The sequence below is a fragment of the Symphalangus syndactylus genome, chromosome 7 (genome assembly GCF_028878055.3).
Source record: "Symphalangus syndactylus isolate Jambi chromosome 7, NHGRI_mSymSyn1-v2.1_pri, whole genome shotgun sequence".
Lineage (NCBI taxonomy): Eukaryota > Metazoa > Chordata > Mammalia > Primates > Hylobatidae > Symphalangus > Symphalangus syndactylus.
Genome location: NC_072429.2, coordinates 137,439,351 through 137,462,223, shown reverse-complemented (window position 1 = coordinate 137,462,223; position 22,873 = coordinate 137,439,351). Strand labels below are relative to the sequence as shown.

General features: G+C 43.6%; 1 protein-coding gene across 2 annotated transcripts in view; it reads left to right on the top strand.

Moving 5' to 3' along the window:
* The window catches only part of FAM135B (family with sequence similarity 135 member B), a 449,831-nt gene that overhangs the window by 62,624 nt on the left and 364,334 nt on the right, over positions 1-22,873 (top strand). Inside the window, exon 1 of one of the 2 annotated variants that reach the window (XM_055287337.2) lies at positions 21,794-22,138. The exons of the other annotated variant lie outside the window; for it this stretch is intronic. The gene's annotated coding sequence lies outside the window, so the exon portion shown is untranslated. Of the gene's footprint in view, positions 1-21,793; positions 22,139-22,873 lie in introns of those variants that run through there. 2 annotated transcript variants of the gene reach the window in all.

The window sequence follows — 22,873 nt, the reverse complement described above, 5'->3', positions numbered from 1 at the left end:
ACCTATAGATAAGAAGGGCAGGCACTCCATGAAAAGGAAGTATGGTTGGCCTTAGGATAAAGGGAGTGGGAAAATGCCCTGGAGAATAGCAGAGGAGATCAAATGCATCCAAGCATTGTACATTATAAATACACAGAAATAAAAGTGTTTTTGAGTCTTTTGGGGTTTTCTGTACATGGAGGTGGGGCATAGATTGGGTCGAACTCAAGTCTGATCTATTGCCCGCAAAGAGAGGGGCTCTAACAGCCAAATTATATGATGCTTTCCACTAAGCACTGCTCTATACCACAGACAGATGGGGTTGATACCTATATTACCATCACTGGCTGCGTTGTGGTCAGACATTAACGTCTGACCAAAATCTCATGCTGGGGTAGTATAGTAGGGATTCTTCCACTCAGTGCTCATGGGTCTGACCAATTTTGCAACAACATGAATGAACCTAAAGACATTAAACTAAGTGAAATAAGCCAGTCACAGAAAGACAAATACTACATGATGCTACTTATAGGAGGTGTTTAAAATAGTCAAACTCATGGAAGCAGAGAGTAGAATTCTATTTCCCAGAGGCTAGAGGAAGGCGGCAATGAGGATTTGTTTTTCAATGGGTATACAGTTTCTGTTACACAAGACAAGTAAGTTCTAGAGACCTACAGGACCACATAGTGCCTATAGTTAACCACATGGTACTCTGGCCTTTAGAATATGTTAAAAGATAGACATCATGTTAAGTGTTCTTACCACCCGCCCCCACCAAAAAAAGTAGAGCACAGAAGAACACAAGGAAATCTTTGCAGAGGATGGATATGTTTAATATCTTGGTTGTGTTGATGGTATCAGGGTGTATGCATAAGTTTAACCTCATCAAGACAGATATATTACATGTGCGCAATTTTTTGTGTATCAGGTAGACCTTGTATGATGGTTAATTTTAGGTGTCACTTGACTGGATTAAGGAAAACCTAAATAGCTGGTAAAGCATTATTTCTGGGTGTGTCTGTGAGGGTGTTTCTGGAAGAGATTGGTATTTGAATCAGTGGTTTTGAGTAAGGAAGGTCCATCCTGATCAATGTGGAAAGGCACCCTCCTGTTGCCTGAGGGCCTGGATAGAACAAAAAGGCAGAGGAAAGGCTAATTTGTTCTCATCCCCTCTCTAGAGCTGGAGCACGTATCTTCTCCTGCCTTTGGCCTTCAGAACTCCATGTTTTTAGGCCTTTGAACCTGAACTGAGCTTTATTACCAGCTCCCCTGGCTCTCTGGCTTGCAGATGGCATTTCTTGGAACTTTTCAGCCTCCATAATTGCATGAGAGAATTCGCTAATAAATTCTCTCCTATCTATCTATGTATGTATCTATCTATGTACCTATCTGTCTACCTATCATCTATCTATCTGTCTATCATCTATCTATCTATCTGTCATCTCGTATTGGTTCTGTTTCTCTGGAGAATGCTAATGCATCTTGATACAGCTTTTTCAAAAATCAGCTGTACGAAAAAATTTTACAGGGTTTGTCATTTTGCAGAAGGAGCCTGAGGGCACAGCAGGCTTGTGGAACTGTGTGATGTTCCCTGAAGAATATGTGGAAAAGGTTCAAGGGGCTTCTGCTATGGATGTTACACAAACAATGGACGTTGACACGAGGATTTCATCAAACTCTAGCGACAAGGCACTGTAGTAACCATGCTGTGTCAATAGCAGCTGATATGTTTTAGCATCTGTTCTCTGCCAGAATCAGTGACAAGTGCTTCTCATGGGCTTAATTATGAGCCCCCAAAATTCATATGTAGAGGTTCTAACCTCAGAACATGGCTGTCTTTGGAGACAAGGTCCTGTTTTTTTAGGTAGATTCTTGCTCTGTTACCCAGGCTGGAGTGCAGTGATGCAATCTCCACTCACTGCAACCACTGCCTCCCAGGTTCAAGCAATTCTCCTGCCTCAGCCTCCCAAGTAACTGGGGTTACAGGTGTGTGTCACCATGCCCAGCTAATTTTAGTATTTTTAGTAGAGATGAAGTTTCACCATGTTATCAAGGCTGGTCTTGAACTCCTGACCTCAAGTGATCCACTCGCCTCAGCCTCCCAAAGAGCTAGGATTATAGGCATGTGATGGTTAATACTGAATGTCGAATAGATTGGATTGAAGGATGCAAAGTATTGATCTTGGGTGTGTCTGTGAGGGTGTTGCTGAAGGAGATTAACATTTGAGTCAGTGGGCTGGGGAAGGCAGACCCACTCTTAATCTGGTGGGCACCATCTAATCAGCTTCCAGTGAATATAAAGCAGGTAGAAAAATGTGAAAAGGCGAGACTGTCCTAGCCTCCCAGCCTACACCTTTCTCCCATGCTGGATGCTTCCTGCCCCTAAACATCAGGCTCCAAGTTCTTTAGTTTTGTGACTCGGACTGGCTTTCCTTGCTCCTTAGCTTGCAGACAGCCTATTTTGGGACCTTGTGATCATGTAAGTTAATACTTAATAAACTCCCCTATAAATTATATATATGTTATATATATATATGTATATATATATATATATATCAGTATTATATGTTATATATACATTAGCTGTGTCCCTCTAGAGAACCCTGGAACCCTGACTAATACAAGGCATGAACCACTGGGCCCAACCAAAACTAAAAGTTGGGTTTTGTTTGTTTGTTTGTTTGTTTTTGAGATGGAGTCTTACCCTGTAACCCAGGCTGGAGTGCAGTGGCACGATCTTGGCCCACTACAACCTCCTCCTTCTAGCTTCAAGCAATTATTCTGCCTCAGCCTTCCGAGTAGCTGGGACTACAGGCACCACATCCAGCTAATTTTTTGTATTTTTAGTAGGGATGGGGTTTCACTATGTTGGCCAGGCTGGTCTCAAACTCTTGACCAACAGGATCCACCTGCCTCAGCCTCCCAAAATGCTGGGATTACAGGTGTGAGCCACCACACCTGGCCTAGGAGATAAGGTCTTTAAAGAGGGAACTGAGTAAAATGAGGTCATTAGGGCAGGCCCTGCTATGGCTTGAACGTTTGTGTCCCCTACAAAATTCATGTTGAAACTTAGTCTCCATTGTGGTGGTATTAAGAGGTAAGGCGTTTTGGGTAGTGATTAAGCCATGAGGGCCCAGCCTTATGAGTGGATTAGTGTCTGATTAAAGACCTGGAGGGAACTAGCTTAGGCCATTTTGCCTGTCAGCTTTCTGCCACGTGAAGATGCAGCAAGATGCCATCTTGAATCAGTGAGCCCTCTCTAGCCCTTAAACCTGCTGGAGCCTTGATCTTGGACTTCCCAGCCCCCAGAACTGTGAGGAAATATGTTTCTATTCTTTATAAATTACTTGCCCTGTGGAATTTTGTTGTAGCAACACAAATGCGCTAAGACAGGCTGTAAGCCAACGGGGCTGGTATTCTTATGAAAGGAGGGAATTTCAATACAGACATGCACATGCAGAGGAAAGACCAGGTGTGTGAGAGTCCTCATCAGGAGTCAACCTTGCTGACACCTTGATCTCAGACTTTCAGCCTCCAGACCAGTGAGAAAGTAAATTTCTGTTGTTTAAGCTGCTCAGTCTGTGGTATTTGTTTATAGCAGCCGTAGCAAACTATTACAGTACTTTACCCATATTTACCCCAATTTGTCCTCCTAAGAGTACTTTACCCATATTTACCCCAATTTGTCCTCATAAGAGGAGGAAGTTTGCTGGGATGAAAAACACAGAGTTTTAGATTTTGGCTTGGTGTGAGAACTTGGAAATTCTATTGACTTCTCTAGTCTCAGTTTTCACATCTGTTTAAACAACAATAATAACTATGGTTATTAAAAATGATGATTACCAAATGCTTATGTTTAAGGAGCATTTGTCATCATAACCCTGCACAGTAGGAATATTGCTATAAATATTTTAAAACAAGGAAACTGAGGAATGGAAAGGTTCAGATCCCACTCAAGAGCATGTGGCTAGTAAATGACTTCACCCAGTGATTTACTGCAAGGGGCTGGGCTAGCTGGTCAGTAAGATGCCCTTCTGCTGTCAAGTTTCTGAGTTCCAAAGCTGATGAGTACCCAACTCTGCCTCTGCTCACACTATTTTTTTCCAGTTCTCCCAGTCTCGTGCCACTGTTTTTGTCTTGCAGATCTTTCCAGATTTATGCACAAAGCCTTCTATGTTTTGTGAGTGCCAATGCCTGCAGCCTCAACTGGATTCTGAGAGCCTTTTACAGGCTTTCCCTTAAAGCCCTACTGAGAGTCTGATTCCTATCTAACCCCTGTTTATTTCTCTGTGTGTCTGATGTCCCCCTACTGAGGACCCCTCAGAGACAGGGACCAGAGCCCAGGCATGTGTACAGAGTCCCATTCAGAGGCAGTGCTCAGAAAATATTTGGTTGGATAAAGGATAATGTAAATGGAGGGGTGCTCTTTTTACAAGGATTAACTCAGCTATGGAACTCTTGAAGTATCTTCCTCTGCAGCAGAATGAACATGAATTCTAGAACCTGGAAGGCCCAAGTTGGCATTTGAGCTGCATTTTCTTGGCCAAATTATGTCCCATCTGAGCTTCCCTCTCAGTATTCATATTGTTGATAATAACAACAGCAGACACATATTGAGTGCTTGCTATGGGTCAGTTATTCTTTTCTATACCTTACATGTAATAATTTATATAATCCTCACAGTAACCTTATTATTATTAGTCTTTCTAGTTTATAAATGCTTGTGTTTTATAAATTATTTTATAAAATAAAAGTTCAGGGATATAAACCTTTTACACTTATGTGTTTTAGAGTAGTTTTAAGTTTAAGGTAAAATTGAGCAGAAGATCCAGAGACATCTCATATAGTAACCCCCGGCTTGCATAGCCTTCCCCCATTATCAATGTCCTGTACCAGAGTGTTATTGTTATAGTAGATTAGTGATATGGTTTGGCTTTGTGTCCCCACCCAAATCTCATCTTGAATTGTAATCCCCAGGTGTTGAGGGAGGAACCTGTGGGAGTTGATTGGACCATGGGGGCAGTTCCCCCCATGCTGTTCTTGTGATAGTAAGTGCATTCTCATGATATCTGATGGTTTTATAAGTGTTTGGCAAGCTCCTCCTTCACTTGCTTCTCTCTCCTGCCACCATATAAGATGTTCCTGTTTCTCCTTCCACCATGATTGTAAGTTTCCTGAGACCTTTCCAGCCATGTGGAACTGTGAGTCAATTAAATCTCCTTTGTTTATAAATTACCCAGTCTTGGGTAGTATTCTTATAGCAATGTGAGAATGGGCTAATACAATGAGCCTAAATTGACACATTGTTATCATAGCATACATTACTGTTCACTCTTGGTATTGGGCGTTCCATAAGTTTGGAGAAATGAATGATGATTTAACACCATTATAGTACCATACAGAGTACTTTCACTGCCCTAAAATTCCTCTGTGCTCTGCCTATTATTCATCCCTTCATTCTCCCAAAACCCCCCGCCCTGCCCCAACATGCACTTTTAAGCCCCAGTTGACCAGCTAGGAACTGGCAGGTTCAGAAATTACTCCTGGATACTCAGACTCCAAATCTGTTCTCCTCGCTGTGTTCTAGTCCAAAAAAGTTGATAATCGTGATGCAAGTTCAGTGAGAGAAGTAAATGAAAAAACAAAGCACTCTGAAAGAGCTCAGTGGATGGCTGGCTTCCTTTCTTAGCATGCAACACAGACCCACCCTGAGGTGAACAACTCCATGCTGAAAACTTCAGTCTCTCAGTGCCCTTGAACTGAATCTACTAACGCCCCTACCTTATCCTTATTCCTTTATCAGTCGCTGGAGAATTCTGCCCTTTGCCTAAACAGGAGGGAGTCTTTAGGATGTGGGGCCTTGGCATTCTCTCCTCTGATCTGTGCCTGACTTGTGCAGGACCCACTGGTGGTCCCTGAACTGCCTCTTGAAGTAAAGGTGAACCAGGACATAGGGAGGGAGCCCCACTAAGTGCCAAATTTTCTGGAAGCCCTGAGCCAAAGTGATAAAATTCACCAGATTTAGCCAACATTCCTGCATGAAAATCTACCCTTTGCTTCTGGTTGTGGAAGTACTATAGTGATCCTTGTGAAAATATCACAGGATAGCAAGCCAAAAGTCCAGCATTTACTGGTGACATGTCTTGGAGCAAGGGGCACTACTTCTCTGCCAGTGGAGACAGCAGGAACAAAATCACAGACTATGGATACAAAAGCATGCAGTATATATTCCCTTTAAAAAAAGGTCTACAATTGCAAGGGATGTTTGTACGTAGCCAAATCTCTTGATCTCTGTGTGCTTAAGTTTTGTGGCTTGTAAAATGAGGATAATAATATCTAACTCATGGGGTAGAAGTAGGGATCAAGAAAGATGCTATACGTGGAATGCCTCATTCAGTTCTCTCATCAATATTGGGAACTAATAAATGGATTGCAGATGACATCAAGGATCAAGAACAGGAGGCTTACTTTCCCTTGGGAGGAAGTAAGGTAGAGCAGGAGAGACTCTCACATCATTTATATGCAAATGTGCATGGGACCTGGGTCTAAACCCACAGGACATGGGTCTAATGGCCCTATCCTCTGCACCTTAGTGGAAGCAATGTGGTGTCATGCAGGGCAGGCTCACTTTGCCGATGGCTTAGGAAGGAAATACACTCAAGGATCTGTTGTGTTGCTGCTGGGCCCACCTAAGCCAGGAAAGAGGATGCTGCCTTAGCCAGCAGGTGTGTGTTTTCACCTCTCAGTGATGCTTCCTGGGAACTGGAAGGTCTCCTTCCCAGGCACATTTCAGTGCTCTAGCATCCTCTCATGGGGAATGTTTTCCTCACCTCCTCTTATCTGCTTGGCACTCATTCATCTAGCATCTTTTTAGATTCTGTGGAAATATCACCTTCTCTATAGAGCTTTGCAGGCAAAGCCACCTCCTCACAAATGTCCGCAGTGTTCCTGCTCCGGTGGCCTTTTCTTAGCTTCTCCACAATCCACACTGCTCTACACCTCTAGGTTTCATCTGTCTGTAATCCCACTATGCTTCCTGGAAATGCTGATGCTTCAAGTCCAAGTTCAAATGTCACCTCCTCTGGGAATCCTCCCTTGACTTCTCAATGCAGAGTCCCAACCCGAGATCCCGGTCCAGCTTGTCTTGGCTGCCATTGCACATTTTCTGTAGCGTGATGACTGCTTGTTAGCTCATGCAAGGAGTGCTCATACAGGAGCTTGAGTTGTTTTGAGTGATGAGATGTCCCTCGAGAGCTCCACAGGACAGGGCCCCCACCTTAACTGAAACCTGACTCTCCCTTGGGGGTTTCTGTTCTCCTCTGCCACCTCAAGTGAATGTAGCGCTCTCTTCTGTCCCCATACTCCAGTTCTCCATGGAGCTCCAGGTCCCTGTCCCCAGCCTTCAGCAGAGACTCTTGGAGTCTGTAGCATCTGCTGTTCCACCCTTCACCTGCTCTCGCTCTGGCATTTGCTGCCTCAGGGGCTTGCTCTCCACCCAAAGTCCTGCTGTTTCTCTGGGAGATTTTAATGTCTCATGAATGAGTGGCTAAACTTCCTGGCCTCTCTAGCATGTGGAATACTGGTTAAATGTCATGACTTTGGGATCAGAAAGATGTGAAATTAAATCCCATCTCAGAAATGTCCTAGCTGAACCTGGCATACCAACTTTCTAAGCATCAGCTCTCCATCTGGAAATTAGAGGTAATATTAAAGCCTACCTCATTATCCTGTTGTGAGGATTAAATTACATAATACATGTAAATTTCTTAACACTCTTTGGGGCAGATGATAAGGGCAAAATCAACCACTCGCTGCAGATGCTTCTCTACAGCCTGGCTCCACTCTACCTCGCCACAGAGTCTCCTTTCATTTCCCCTCCCATGATGTCCCTGGGTATTTACCCTAACCTTAACCCAATCCCAAACTCAGAGCACTCCACCCTGACAAGCATATGCATTCAGACCTATTCTTTCTGATCATAGCAGCTGCCTTTTTAAAAAAATTTAATTGAATTTAAGTTCCGGTATTTTAGTGTCCTCTTTCCCTTCCACACCACCTCTTTTTACTTTAATATCACAGACATCTCCAGCCCCCACTTCCCTCATCCTCCTCCAGCTTATCACGATTCAGCTCTTCAGCCAGCATCCGGTAATTACCCTAATTCAGACAGTGAGCTCTCTCCACTCCAGTCCTGCTGTAGCCCCTCTGGAATCCAAGCCACAGCCCAGCGACCTGCCCGTATCTGTCATATCAAGCCATCAGCCTCTCCCTGATCACCTATTCTTCTACACCAATCCAGGTTTCCCATTTTCCTCAATCTCTGATTCCAAATCTTCCTCTCTAGCAGTAAAGCCTTCCTCAGGACCTCCCTGTTCTTTCTTCCCTCACTCTCTTTTTCTGTATTCTTACTCTTTCTGGTTCCTTCAATTTATAAATAGGCTCAATTTGCTTCAATCCTGGAACATCCCTCTTCCATCTCTGGAGTGTCAACTAATAACTTTATTATAAAATTTATTATAAAATATTTATTAAAATTTATTTAAAAATTATTGTAAATTTATTCATTATAAATTTTTCCATAAAAGCTGACTTTGTGACAACTTCAGGAAGGAGAAAACAGAGTTAGAGGGAAGACTGAGTCGTGTCACTGCTCAGACCTACAGCAAGTATAAAATGAAGAAAGGAGCTTACATAACATGATAGAACTCAATAGATTTTATAAATTAAGACAATGATCCAGGGAGAACCAGTGATTTATCCAATTTTACACAGCAGGTTCCTCTGTGAGGAAACTAAATCAACAATTAAATCTCTTCCTATAAAGAAAATTTTAGACCTCCCCCAATTATTTTACAGTTAAGTACTCAAGAAGTAGATATTATTCATATTATATAAAATATTTCAAAAAAGTGAAAAAGAGAGCGTGGGTATAACTTTGATTCTACAACCAAGAAAGATTAGTAGAGTCAAGGAAAATTGTATTTAAATCTCATTCATAAACGTAACATTTCTAAGTAAAACATTGGCAGTCTAAATGGAAGAGCGTTTGCAAAAAGAAGGTGAGTTATGACCAATTGAGGTTTATTCCAGGAATGCAAATTTACATCAATATGATAAAACATATTAATGTAATCTAGTCTATTCACAGAAGTGAAAAAGAAAAATCACCTCCTTATCTTAACAGATGTAGAAAAGAATGGTAAAATTTCAATAATCATTTGATATTAAAAGGTTTAGTTATATAAGAATAAAAGAAAACTTTCTTCAATAATTTATGAGTATCTACAGGTAAAATAATGGAATGATATATACAACATTGAATTGTTGAAAAGCATTCTCTTTAAAATAAAGATCAATGGGAGACTGCTCACTCTCATCTCCTGCGTTCTATGTTCAGCCAGGGACCTATGACGTGAAAGACAAATAATTTGTATAAAATATGAAAAGAAAGAATCACAACTACCATTATTCCCAGCTAACACAACTGTCTGCATAAGAAATCAAATGAATCTATAGACAAATTATTGGAATTAGTAACAGATTATAAGAATATGGCTATCATGGTCTGAATGCCTTTGTCCTTCCTAAATTCGTACGTTGAAACCTAATCCCCAAGCGTGCTGTTAAGAGAAGGGCCTTTGGGAGGTGATTAGGATATAAGTGAAATTAGTGCCCTTATAAAAGAGGCCCAAGGGACCTTGTTTTCCCTTCCTCTACGTTAGGATGCAGCGAGAAGAGGTTCCTTTATAAAGAAAGCAGGCCTCCTGCCTCCACCAGACACCACATCTGCCAGCCCCTTGATCTTGAACTTCCAAGCCTCCAGATATAAATTTCTGTTGTTTATAAGCTACCAATAAGCTACGAATTTTATGATATTTTGTTATATCAGTGTAAGTTCTTAAGATATATCTCTCTGGCAGATTTAGGGGAGAAAGACGACAGGTGTGGGGGCCAGGTGGGAGGTGGCTGTGCAGGTGGTGAAGTGAGCTATTTGGGGAAGATTTTTGAGGTGCCACTGAAGGGCGTTACTGATGCAAGCTGTGAGGCAGGAGAGGGGTGCTCCTATATTTTGGCCTGAGCACTGGGTTGGGCATTGAGACATTTGCTGAATCATAGAAGCTGTGAGTGAGGGGGATGTTGAGAAGTGGTCTGGGGACCAATAGCTATGCTTTAGAATGGTTACGTTGGGACACCTGACGACTCCTAACAGGACCTCCAGGGAGTAGGTTATACATATCTAGATATCAAGGAGAAGACCCAGCTAACTATGTAAATTTCCGTTTTTAGCATAGAGATGGTGCAATGGTCTGGATCGGGGTCCCCCCCTGAAATTCTTATGTTGAATCCTAGTCCTCAGTGGGAGGATATTTGGAAGTGAGGTCCCTGGAAAGTGATTTGTTCATAAGGATGGAGGCCTCATGAATGGCATTTAGTGCCCTGGTGAGAGAGGCCCCAGAGAGCAGCCTTGCCTCTCTCCTTCCAGTGACAAGATGGCTCTCACCAGACACCAAATCTGCTCGCCTCTTGATCATGAATTTCTCAGACTCTGAAACTAAAAGACATGTATTTCTGTCGTTTATAAACCACCCAGTTTATGATATTTTTGTATAGCAGCCTAAACAAACTGAGTAGACAGTAAAAGCCAATGCTATAGTCAGTTGCATTTCTATTTACTGATGGATAAAAAATACCTTTAAAATAGTCAGGCCAGGGCCGGATGCAGTGGCTCACTCCTGTAATCCCAGCACTTTGGGAGGCCAAGATGGGCAGATCACGAGGCCCAGGAAATCAAGGCCATCCTGGCCAACATGGTGAAACCCCGTCTCTACTACAAATACAAAAATTAGCTGGGCTTGGTGGCGGGTGCCTGTAATCCCAGCTACTTGGGAGGCTGAGGCAGGAGAATCGCTTGAACCAGGGAGTGGGAGGTTGCAGTGAGCCAAGATGATGCTACTGCACTCCAGCCTGGCGACAGAGTGAGACTCCATCTCAAAAATAAGTAAATAAATAAATAAATAAATAAATAAATAAATATCTAGGCTGGGCAAGGTGACTCACGCCTTTAATCTCAGTATTTTGGGAGGCCGAGGCAGGCAGACTACTTGAGTACAGGAGTTAGAGACCAGCCTACGCAACATGGCGGAAACCCATCTCTGCTAAAAACACAAAAAATTAGCTGGGCGTGGTGGCACATGCCCGTAGTCCCAGCTACTTGGGAGGCTGAAGTGGGAGAATCATCTGATGTCAGGAAATGGAGGCTGCAGTGAGCTGTGACCACGTCACTGCCCTCCAGCCTGTGCAAACAGAGTGAGACCCTGTCTCATAAAATAAAATAAAATAGCCACAAAAAACATGGTACCTAGGTCTAAATGGAATAAAATGTTTTCAAGTGGTTTAAGAAGAAAATTACAAACTTTTATTGCATTAGAAGATTGAAATAAATGTATATTCATTTCTATAAATATGTTAGTAACTCCCAAATTGCTCTATGTAATTATTATAAATCTTAAAAAAGAACTCTAAATAGTGTTGTTATGAAACTTAGCAAAGCTTACTCTAAAGTTTAAAGGAAAAACACATTTTTGTCCTATTCCTTCCAGAATTCTGTAGTGGTGTGTTGTCAGGAATCACTGACATACCTGAATAAATTCTTCCTGAAGAAGAACCAGATGAGTGACAATACAGTAGGAAATAACAAGATTCATTGCAAAACTATAGTATTATGAACAGTAACGTATTGTTTATAAGGGGGGAAACAAATTCCACTAATGGAGCGAAATCGAAAGCCCAGAGCCAGACCCTCCATGTGTGAAAACCTCGTCTGTCATAGAGTTGGTGTGGCCGATTACTCGGGGCAGCATGGCCTGGACAGTGAATGGTGCTGAGTCATTGGATAGAAGAAGTAAAAATCAAAGTCCTATAATTAAAAAAAAACATAGGGGAGGATCTTAATGGCTTTCATGATAGGGAAGTGTTCTTAAAAAGCAACACAAAAGCAAAGATAATGAAAAATATAAAGATCAACATATTAACACAAAGTTCTATTCATCTGAAGACGTCATGGAAATGTGGATAAACAAGAACCACACATCGCGAGAAGGTATTTGAACACATAAAACCTAAGAAATACTATGACTACATAAAACACTCCTACAAATTCATAAGAAAAAGATAAATGTCCCAGTAATAAACATCAGCAAAACAGAAAGCATTTCAGAGTACAGGAAACATGAATGGCCAGTAAGCACAAAAGGAGACCTGAATATCACTTCTAATCAGAAGAAAAACCATTTCTGCACAAAAGGCCATTTCCAATTCACTAGACTGGCAAAATCAGAGTCTGACCTTATCAGGTATTGGGAAGACACGTAGCCATGGGAACTTGTGCCCCCTGCTGATGTGAGTTTAAAATGATACAATTCTTTCAGAAAATAATGTGGGACTACCCGTACATTGGAACATGTATGTACTCTATAATTCAGCAATTGTCCTCTTAAATACATAGAGAAAACAGGCGTAAGTGTACCAAGAGGTGAATACATTAACAGTCATAGCACCCTTATTAGAAATGTGCATGCTCAGACACACACACACGCTTTCACACACACACTCACACACACACACTCACACACACACTCACTCACATACACACACTCACACAGACACACTCACACACACACACACGCACCCTCCATACTCAGAAGAAACTGAATATAGCTGTGGAATCTCATAAATTCTGGTTTATTCTTATAATGGAGTATAATGCAGCAATAGCAATGAGCGAATTTAGAGTTACTACATCAACATGTCTAGCACCAAAAGAAAACATGTTCAGAAAAAAAATTAACAGGCCTCAGAAGAATACATATAACTTACTTCCTTTGATGAAAATAACCAAACAATCATTTTATGTGATATATACGTATGGTAAAATGTAAAACGTGGAACTTAATAACACATAATTGACAAATGTCACCTGAAGGGGGAGAGAGATGGGAACAGGATCAGGAAAGGGCACACAGGACACTGCATAGGTACATACTCTACTCTCGTCCTGAGACTAGATTGGGTGTACCAAGTTTTAATAATGTCATAATGAAGATGTATGTACCATCTCTGTTTATCTCTGTGTCTCTCTCATATATAGAGAGAGTCGCATATATGTATGTAACTATTTTATCTGTTTGATCCATTTCATTAAAAAATTTTAACTTTGAAATTAAATTTAAAATGTTTATTTAAGAATAACTTAAAACAATAGGAGATGTGTTTAATTACATTCAATTAGGGGAGACAGCATTGATATTGAATAAGAGTAATATATTTGAGCTGAGTTTTGTATTGAACTTGTGCTTTTTTCATCTAAGGCAATAAATGTTTGCATGGAATGGAATGCAGGTCTGATGACACATTAAATGTCAAAATTCGAAGGGAACTTAGTGCTTCTCTTATGAATACTGTCCCTTATACGGATGAGAAACTGAGAGAATCCACATGATTTTTCCAAGGTCACTGAGCTGATTACTAGCAGTTCTCAGTGCTAGAGCCAGGCTCAGGGTTTCCTGTCTACAGTATTCTCAGGAGGCTGTTGCCTGGTCACTGAGTCTTTTATAGGTGAGCCACAAGGTGCTAGTGGCCAAGGAAGCAACACGAGACTGTAGGAGCCTGAAAGGAATGGGCCGAAGATGTACTGGATGCCCGTTAGGTGCCAGACCCCATGCTGAGCCCCAGCTTGCATACTGTGGTGCCACTGAATCCCCCAGCGCACCCAGTAAGGGCATTGCACCTACTCTATTACACAGAGGGGGAAGTCGTCTCAGAGCAAACACACACAGCAACTTTGTGCTGAAGATAAATTGCTCCCCCTTTATAATTCACCAAGGGCAGGCCTTGGAACAGGGCCTGGAGTTTCTGCAGACAGGAATGATATTGAAGACTTAAACACTTTGATCAAGAGAAGAGAGAATGCCCTGGATGACTCCCAAGGCTGTGTCCTTTATAAAAGGAAGAATTTGTTCCCAAAGTACTGTAGCCATTTAATAATTCACCAACTTAAAAGGATGAATATGTACATATATATTCATCATTTCAACTCGATAAAGAAAACATATATATTCATAACTTTAATATATATATATCTTCTTTGTTGACTTGAAAAATAATATCATTGTTTGACTATTTACTGAGGACATTTGCTTTTAATGTCATTAGGCTCACTATCAACTCAATAGACATCCTCACCCCCTTTTCTTCAAAGTTGCTGATGTTCTCAATGACACAAATGATTTATTTGTTACCAACTGACCTTTTTTCTTCAGTAATGAATCAAGCTCTTAGCAGTAAAGAAATGGGCATGATTAAGTGTGATAAGTAAACACAACTTAATGTGCCCCCAATTCTATCAATCATTCATTACTCAAACCTTTACTGGGGCTTCCCAGAGGAGAAAATCCTGGAACTAGACTGCTAGGGTCAAATTCCAGCTCTGCCACTTTCTAGCTTGGAGAAGTGCTATTAGCCAGCTATGCCGGTTTCCTTATCTGTGAAAACTCTGGATAATAACAGCACCGATCTTGTGGTATGGACATGCGAAGTCTTGGTGTCATTTTCAAGGTGATTATCTAGTGGTTGGGAAATCTGTGACTCTCTACCTAGATTACTCAGAATTGGCAAGTGTATGCTACATAAGCAGATAAGCCCTGACATTTCAATGTGAAATTGAAATGAGAGTTAACTTCTTGCCCCGATATAGGTCAGGCGATTGTCACTAGGAGCCTCAGAGGTAACTTCAGGGGCCTGACCTATCTCTATTTTGAAATTTACTGTTTTATTTTGTTGCTGTTGTTGTATATTTCTTTTTTTGTTTTCATTTGCAGAGATAGAAGAGAGGGTGTGTGTGTGTGTGTGTGTGTGTGCGTGTGTGTCTCATGCCCACTATTTCCTCACACAAACATGTCTTCTCATTTGACCACTGACTAATGGGGAATCATGCAGTTCCCATCCGGCTACAAGGAGGGCTGGCAAATGCAGGTGGTTTTTCAGCTGAATTAGAGTAGCTGTCATTACTGAGAACACGCCAGAGGTTAGATCTTTTTCATATAGCGATTAATTCTCATGTAAAGCAGCAAAGGAGGAAGCTGAAGTTCAGGGAGATTTTATATCATGCACAAGGTCACACAGGTAGAGAGGCTAAAGTTGGGGTCCCATTGGGCCCCTTTGATTCTACTGTCCATGTGCTTCCCAACAACTCTGCTGATCTTCAGGTTGCAGGAGTAGGGGGCTGTGGACAAGATTTCCCATGTTTTAGAATGCACAGCCAGAATATGTTAAAATGTTCATTTATATTGAACTTTGTCTTAAAAAGGAAAATGGTTTAGTTTCACGGATGTTTAACATAAACATTGACAGCAGCACCATAACTCTGTCTGCATTTTGGTGGGCACCTGCCTTGCCCACTCTTGAGGGATGCCTACTTTTGAGAATCACACATGAGCAGAACTTGGCAGTGGTTTACCTCCTTCAGTGCAATGGGGATATGGAGTTGGTCATGCCTAATTAATTAAATTAAAGATCATAAAAATGCTATAATTAAGCTAATCCCTGCAAAGTGGACAAATGGTTTAAAAAGACCCCTGCAAACAAATGAAAGGAAACACATACGCGCGCACGTGCACACACACACACACACACACACACAGATTTAAAAAGAATGCACAATGCACATGGGCAGGGCGCAGTGGCTCACGCCTGTAATCCCAGCACTTTGGGAGGCCGGGGCAGGTGGATCACGAGGTCAGGAGTTCAAGACCAGACTGGCCAACATGGTGAAATGCTGTCTTTACTAAAAATGCAAAAATTAGCTGGGCGTGGTGGCAGTCGCCTGTAATCCCAGCTACTTGGGAAGCTGAAGCAAGAGAATCGCTTGAACCTGGGAGGTGGAGCTTGTGGTGAGCTGAGATCGTGCCATTGCACTCCAGCCTGGCTAATAAGAGCAACACTCTGTCTAAAAAAAAAAAAGAAAAAGAAAAAAAGAATGCACATGTAATGGAAACACAAGTGAACAGAAAGAAAAAGTCAAGCAAACACACCTGCCAGGAAAGCCCTTGCCAGCCCAAACTACAATTGAAACCAGTGTTGATTCAATTATATCTACAAATATTGGCCCCTTTTCTGGTTGGGGGGAGGTCTTGCTATATCACCCAGGCTGAAGTGCAGTGGTTCTACCATAGCTCATTGCAGCCTCAAGCTCCTGTGCTCAAGAGATCCTCTCTTCTAAGCCTTCCAAGTCGTTGGGACTGTAGGTAGGCACCACCATACCTAGCTAATTTACTTCTGTTCTTGTTTTTTGTAGAAACTAGGGTCTTGCTCTATTGCCCAGGCTGGTCTCAAACTCCTGACTTCAAGTGATCCTCGCTTCTCAGCCTCTTAAATTGCTTAGATAACAGGTGTGACCCATGGCACCCAGCTGATACTGGCCTATTTGAAAATATCAGTAGATTTATTTAAGTTGGTTTTATATTCATTATCTTTTACAGTAAATGATGATGCCCTAAATCTATTTTTCAGATTAGTGGTTCTCAATTTTCCTCCCCAGAGACATTGCCAATGTCTAGATACCATTTTGTTCGTCGCAATTGAGGGTGAGGGAAGGTGCTACTGTTGGGCAGAGGTCAGGGAGTTTTTCAACATCCTGCAATGCATGGGGAAGCCCCCTCTGGAAGAGAATCACTGGGTCTCAACTGTCAATAATGCTGAGGTTGAGAAACACTGTGTTAGATAATGATAGTAAGACACCTGTATAACTTATAAATGTAAACCACACAGGAAATGGAAGCCAAGTTCGAACAGAGGATGTAGGTGGTGATGCTTAGTGGGAGTAAACAGGGACTGGCTGTTCAAATCCCAGCTTGGTAAATTTTGTCAAGTTCCACACCTTTGCCTGTGTTTCCTCATAACAGGCTTGTTGACCCTATGAAAGATGAAACGGGTTCCACACAAAGTGTTTAGAATAGTGTCTGGTTCCTGGTAAGAACACTGCTGCCTAAGAGTTTGGCTGTAGTCACCATTACATGTGCCCCCAAATAAAGCACTGATGGAAAGAAGTGATAATCATGGGAATACCTCTGGGCTGAACTGTTGACGAAGTATTTTCATTGAAGACCTGCCCCGAAGCATAACAAAGTCGGCTTTCTCTTAATTCCCCTTCCCACCCTTCTGTGCCAATCAAGCTGGTTCTTAGGTGAACCAATCCCTCATTTCATCAGTTAATAAAATTAAACGCAATAATTGAATGGCTATCATAAGTACACTGATGTTTAAAACAAACTTTTGATTTTTGGTTGCTGCCAAGACAAGTCAAATACATGATATATTAGGCCATTTCACATTGCTGATAAAGACATATGCGAGACTGCGTAATTTATAAAGAAAAAGAGGTTTAATGGACTCACAGTTCCACGTGGCTGGGGAGGCTTCACAATCATGGTGGAAGGTGAAAGGCATGTCTTACATGGCAGCAGGCCAGAGAGAATGAGACTCAAGTGAAAGGGGTAACCCCTTATAAATCTGTTAGATCTCATGAGACTTATTCACTATCATGAGAACAATATGGGGGAAACTGCCCCTATGATTTAATTATCTCTCACTGGGTCTCTCCCACAACATGTGGGAATTACAGGAGCTACAATTCAAGATAAGATTTGGGGACATAGCCAAACCATATCACATGAGAAGAAAATCAACCTCAAATCTATTCAAATACTTTTTTTTTTTTTTTTTTTTTTGAGACAGAGTCTCACCTTTTTGTCCAGGCTGGAGTGCAATGGTGCAATCTCAGCTCACTGCAACCTCCACCTCCTGGGTTCAAGTGATTCTCCTGCCTCAGCCCCCCAAGTAACTGGGATTATAAACATGCACTGCCATGCCCTTTTTTTTTTTCATTGTTAGTTGAGATGGGGTGTCACCATTTTGGCCAGGCTGGTCTCGAACTCCTGACCTCAGATGATCCACCCACCTCAGCTTTCCAAAGTGTTGGGATTACAGGCATGAGACACCATGCCTGGCCTCAAATTTTTGACAGGTACTGAGAACATCTTCTGTATATTCCAAACACTGTGCTATAGTTTGAGTAAAGAAAGATAAAAAGAAACAGGCCCCCTTTAAAATAACTTAATTCAAAAACTTCTCAGTCTAGTGTGGGAAATCTATTTTTATATTAAATAATTATATTACAGGCTCTGACTATGTGTGAGGTTCGGAGGCAGCTCTGTGGAAGAAGGGATTAACTCTAAGGTAGGTCTGAGAAGCTTTCAGGAAGGAAGTAATAAGGAAACAGAGGTTTGAAGGATGAGTAAGAATTCATGGATATTCTAGACATTGTGAGGCTCTCTGGGAAGTACAAACACTTGGGTGTTACTGGGCCAAATAGAGCAGGAGTCAGACCTCAGCTGCCCCCGAAGGCCAGACTCTGGGGCGTGGAACTTATTCTGGAAGTCCAGAATCACTCCTGAAGGATCTTAAGAGGAAGAGGATGGGATCAAAGTTGCATTTTTAAATGTCCACAGGATGTCTACAGAAGATTATTAAAGGGAACAAAACTAGAATTGGAGAGATCAGATAAGAAATTATTTCAGATAAGAAGCAGGATGGTCCTGGGTCAAGGGGTGGCTAGATAAGAAAGTATAACTAATAAACATGGCACCCAGACACCTCTTCTATTTCTTCAACTAATCTCAGTATTGAAAAAGATCATAATAACAGCTCATGCCTACGTAGCCCTTCCTGGGTCTGAGGCAGGGTTCTAAGTTTCAATCCATTTGCATCCATACGTGTTCATCCATTTAATCTTCACAAAAAAGCTATGAGGTCTATTTTATTATTATCCTTGTTTTAGAGAAATGGGAATTGAGATGCAATTAGGTCATACGGCATCTTTAAGGACAACAGGAAGACAGCAGCAAAGCCAGGGGTCCAGGCCTGGCAAATTGTTTCCTCTGTGTCGTTCTATTAGCGGGAAGTGAAGTTTCTCCCTCTTGAGGTCTGTTCTTCCCGAATTGTCCTCAATCTGCTGGGGTTTGCACACAGTCCAGTCCCCAGGGAGGCTGCTGGGACTTTCTCTCTGATATGTAGAGCTGTGGAGTCTGATTAGCATTTTAGGACAGTTGCTTCTTGCTGCCACAGGATGTCACCATTGAAAACCTGCCTTCTGCAGGAAGAAATGCTGGCCCATTTGGCTGTGATCCCTTGCTCACCCTGAAGGGGCTCAAGCCCCTGTGGTCCCTATGAGTGAGGACAACCTCACACCACACCCTTGAACCCCACTCAGCCAAAGCATCTCAGGGGAGCTCCCCAGACTGTATCTCTCAGCACTCAATTCTTTCAAGTGGGCTCACCTTCCACCTGCACCAGAACCACGGCCTGGATTTGGCTTGTATCCGTCTCAGAACCAATGTCCATCTGTCCTATCTGTAACTGCTCATCCCAAAGCACCATTTCTCTTGAAAGACACATCATCACTCATGACCCCTTTTTGAAGACGATTTTTAAAAATCTCTCAGGGAGCCCCTGTCACAGATGACTCTGAGAGCTATTTACATGGTGCAATTGGCAGAAGTTGACAATTAATTCGGTTGAGGGAGATGAGAAGAGTCGAGAGAATGGGAGAGAGGGAGAGACTAGGAAGCCTAGGATGATGGTAGGTTTCTGGCTTCTGTGATTTCATGGGCAGTGGGACATTTTCTTGGTGGGAGATAACGGTGGACGGCCATTGCTGCTTTTGAGTCAGTTCCACCAAGGCCCAACCTGGGCAGTGGCAGAGGCTTTCCCTTCCAGACCTCCCGCAGCCCCCAGCTGTTCAGGGCCTTACCTTGCATAAGGCCCATTCATTAAGAGGACAGTGGGTAAGGGGATCTCGAGGCCAACAGTGCATCACTGCAGCTGATTGATTAATGTCATGCTGGGCAGTCCATGAGCACAGTTTGAAGAAGACATTGCGGTCATAATTCATAATACTATTTTACCACATGGGGAACAAGGATTGGGGGCATCACTTGGGACATATCTCACTGGCACATGTTGCATGTTGCCTTTGAGGTTATTTCAAGATTCACTGAGATTCTAGTCCTGGATTATATATACAGATTATGTATATATGTATATACACACACACACACATACACACACATATACACACACATACACACACATATACACACATACATATGTGTGTGTTTATATATATGCAGATACACACTTACATATATGTGCGATTTCTTTTTGGCTTAAACATCAAAATGTTTTATAAAAGTGTATGTTGAGGTCAAGTGCAGTGGCTCCCACCTATAATCCCAGCCCTCTGCAAGGCTGAGGCAGGAGGATCATTTGAACCCAGGAGTTTGAGACTAGCCTGGACAACATAGCCAGACCCCATCTCTACAAAAAATAGAAACCTTGCCCAGGCATGGTGGTAGGTCTACAAAAAATAAAAACATTACCCAGGCATGGTGGTCCTACCTACTTGGAGGGGCTGAGGTGGGAAGATTGCTTGTGCCCAGGAGTTAAAGGCTGCAGTGAGTTAAGATTGTGCCACTGCACTCTAGCCTGGATAACAAAGTAAGACCCTGTCTCAAGAAACAAAAAAGTAGTGTATGTCAAAATTCTCACTCTCACTCTAACCTCGTCCACCTAGTTCTTCCACCCATCTTCACCCTCATAGCTAATAGCCACTTCTCCAAGTTTCTTACATAGCCTTCTAGCATATTTTTATGCCAGTGCAAGCAATACAAATATGTGTATCTGTCTCCTTGTTTCACAACAGTTGTCTTATTTTAATATTATCTTATTTTATCTACTTTGCACTTTGCTTTTTCACTTAATACATCATGGAGCTGTTTTATCCAGACAATTGAAACACATCCAATACAAGCAAATCCTATGCTCCTGGCCTATCTCTACTGCTGGGGACTAGAAAATACAGAGGAAAATAATGAGTGCTTGCACTGACTTTCAAAAATAAGGTTGCATAAAAATGCAATGTCAATAGCAAAATAAATGCCATATGATTATGAACACATTTAAGAGACAAATATTGTAAAAGAAAAGCATCCATTTTCTCTATTGAGAAATTCATATTTATTTGCCATTCACCAAACATTTACTGAGGGTATGCATTGCCCTGGGCTTGCTGGGTGCTGTTGGGAGGACAAGCAGGGTAGATAGCTCAGATCCTCCGCCCAGGCCCACTATGTCAACAGCCTCCTTAGGACACCTCTTTCTGCAGCCTTAACCCCCACCCTAGCCAGCTCCACACACACTTCCACTAAGGTGACCTTCCCTTCATTCCCACCCAGCCTTTCTCCTGCTTAAACTGCTTCACTGCCCTCCTCCCCACCACCTTCCCCATTCCTCTCCCATCCTAAGGGTCACATTGTCAAATTCCAATCCCTTCACTTGGATCACAAGGCCTTTGGTGTGCAGTGCCTGCCCTGTAAACCTCACCAATCGCCTGCCTCACCTCTCCTTGCCTGCTGTTGCTAGGTTCCAGCTGTTCTGTCCTGCCTCCAGGCCTCTGTACCCTGCTTCTCTTGTCCTGGAAAGAGCAGTCTTCTCCACCCTTCACCGCCCCACTCATTTGTTCTTATGCCTTTTTTTCAGCTATCTTTCTCCAGTTACCTGCCCCTGCCCCTAGCCTGACTGGGTTAGAGGCTCCTCCTGCCAACTGCAATTGCCTGGTTCCATTCCCTGCTTCCTTCTGGGGTGTGAGTTAGTGCAGCCCAGTCTAATGGGGGACATAGTCATCCTCTAATGCCTGGTTCCATTCCCTGCCTCCTCCTGGGTGGAGTTAGTGCAGCCGAGTCTAGTGGACGGGTCACTGGGCTTCCGAGTCCCAGTCTTGGCTCCTTCTCTAAGGCTGTTTTGTCATCTGTCACAGGCATGCCACGAGAACTTGCCAACACAGTGGTGGTGATAATTAGAGTTCCCAATGCCCCTTAAGAACGCTCAGTAGACGGGAGTTGGCTTAACCCTCCCTAATCTTCCTCTCCCTCCTCTGTGGACAGAATCTCACACGTCTGTGAACCCCCACGTTCAGCATGAAGTGAGGAGCCCATCGGATGACGGGCCGGCTGGCTGGTTGAAGGCCACTGCTGACTTCGCATTGGAGGTATGGGTTGTTCAGCGCTTTTACCCTTTCTCAGGCATCTACTTGTTGCCTGGGCTTCTCTTCCAAGTTCAACAGCCCCCTCCCGGCCAGTTCTCCGCCGCGCCCCGACCCGCCCCCGGGGGTCTGCAGGGACCCTTTTCCTGCCCGAGGCCTGGGGTCTTGGCTCGGAAGGGCAGCCCCGCCGCGGGGACTGAGCATGCTCGCGCCGGTCAGGCTGGGAGGGCCGCACGCGGGGCCCCAGCCTGCGCCCTGGGCGCCCGAGCGGCCGAGCGGGCGGGGTTTGGCCGCCGGGCGGCCCGCCCCGGGCTCCCATCAGGGCCTCGCGGCGGAGACGGACCGAGGTGGGAGCGCGTGAGCCGCGCCGCCAGCCAGTCGCGCAGCGTCTACCCCCGCGGTGCGCAGCGGCTGCGGAGCGGAGCCAGCGGGAGCAGCAGGGCGGGCTCTCCCGGCCGCGAGGGCGCGCGGCGCGGGGCGGCGCGGAGGTCTGGCCGCGTCCCGGCGGAGGAAGGAGAGGAGCGAGGGCGCCAGAGGTGAGCGCAGCCGGGGAGGCGCCAGCCCAGCGGCGCGGGCGCAGCCGCTTGGTCCTTGCTTTCTTGCGGCGCTGGCGGCTGCGTTCCCCCGACCGCGCTGACAGCCTCGGGTCCTGGCGCCCGCTCGCTGGGGCTTCCCGGAGGCCGTGGCCGGGCAGCTGTTGCAAGGAGGAGGGGTGGGGGGCAGCTGCGGAGTTCCATAACC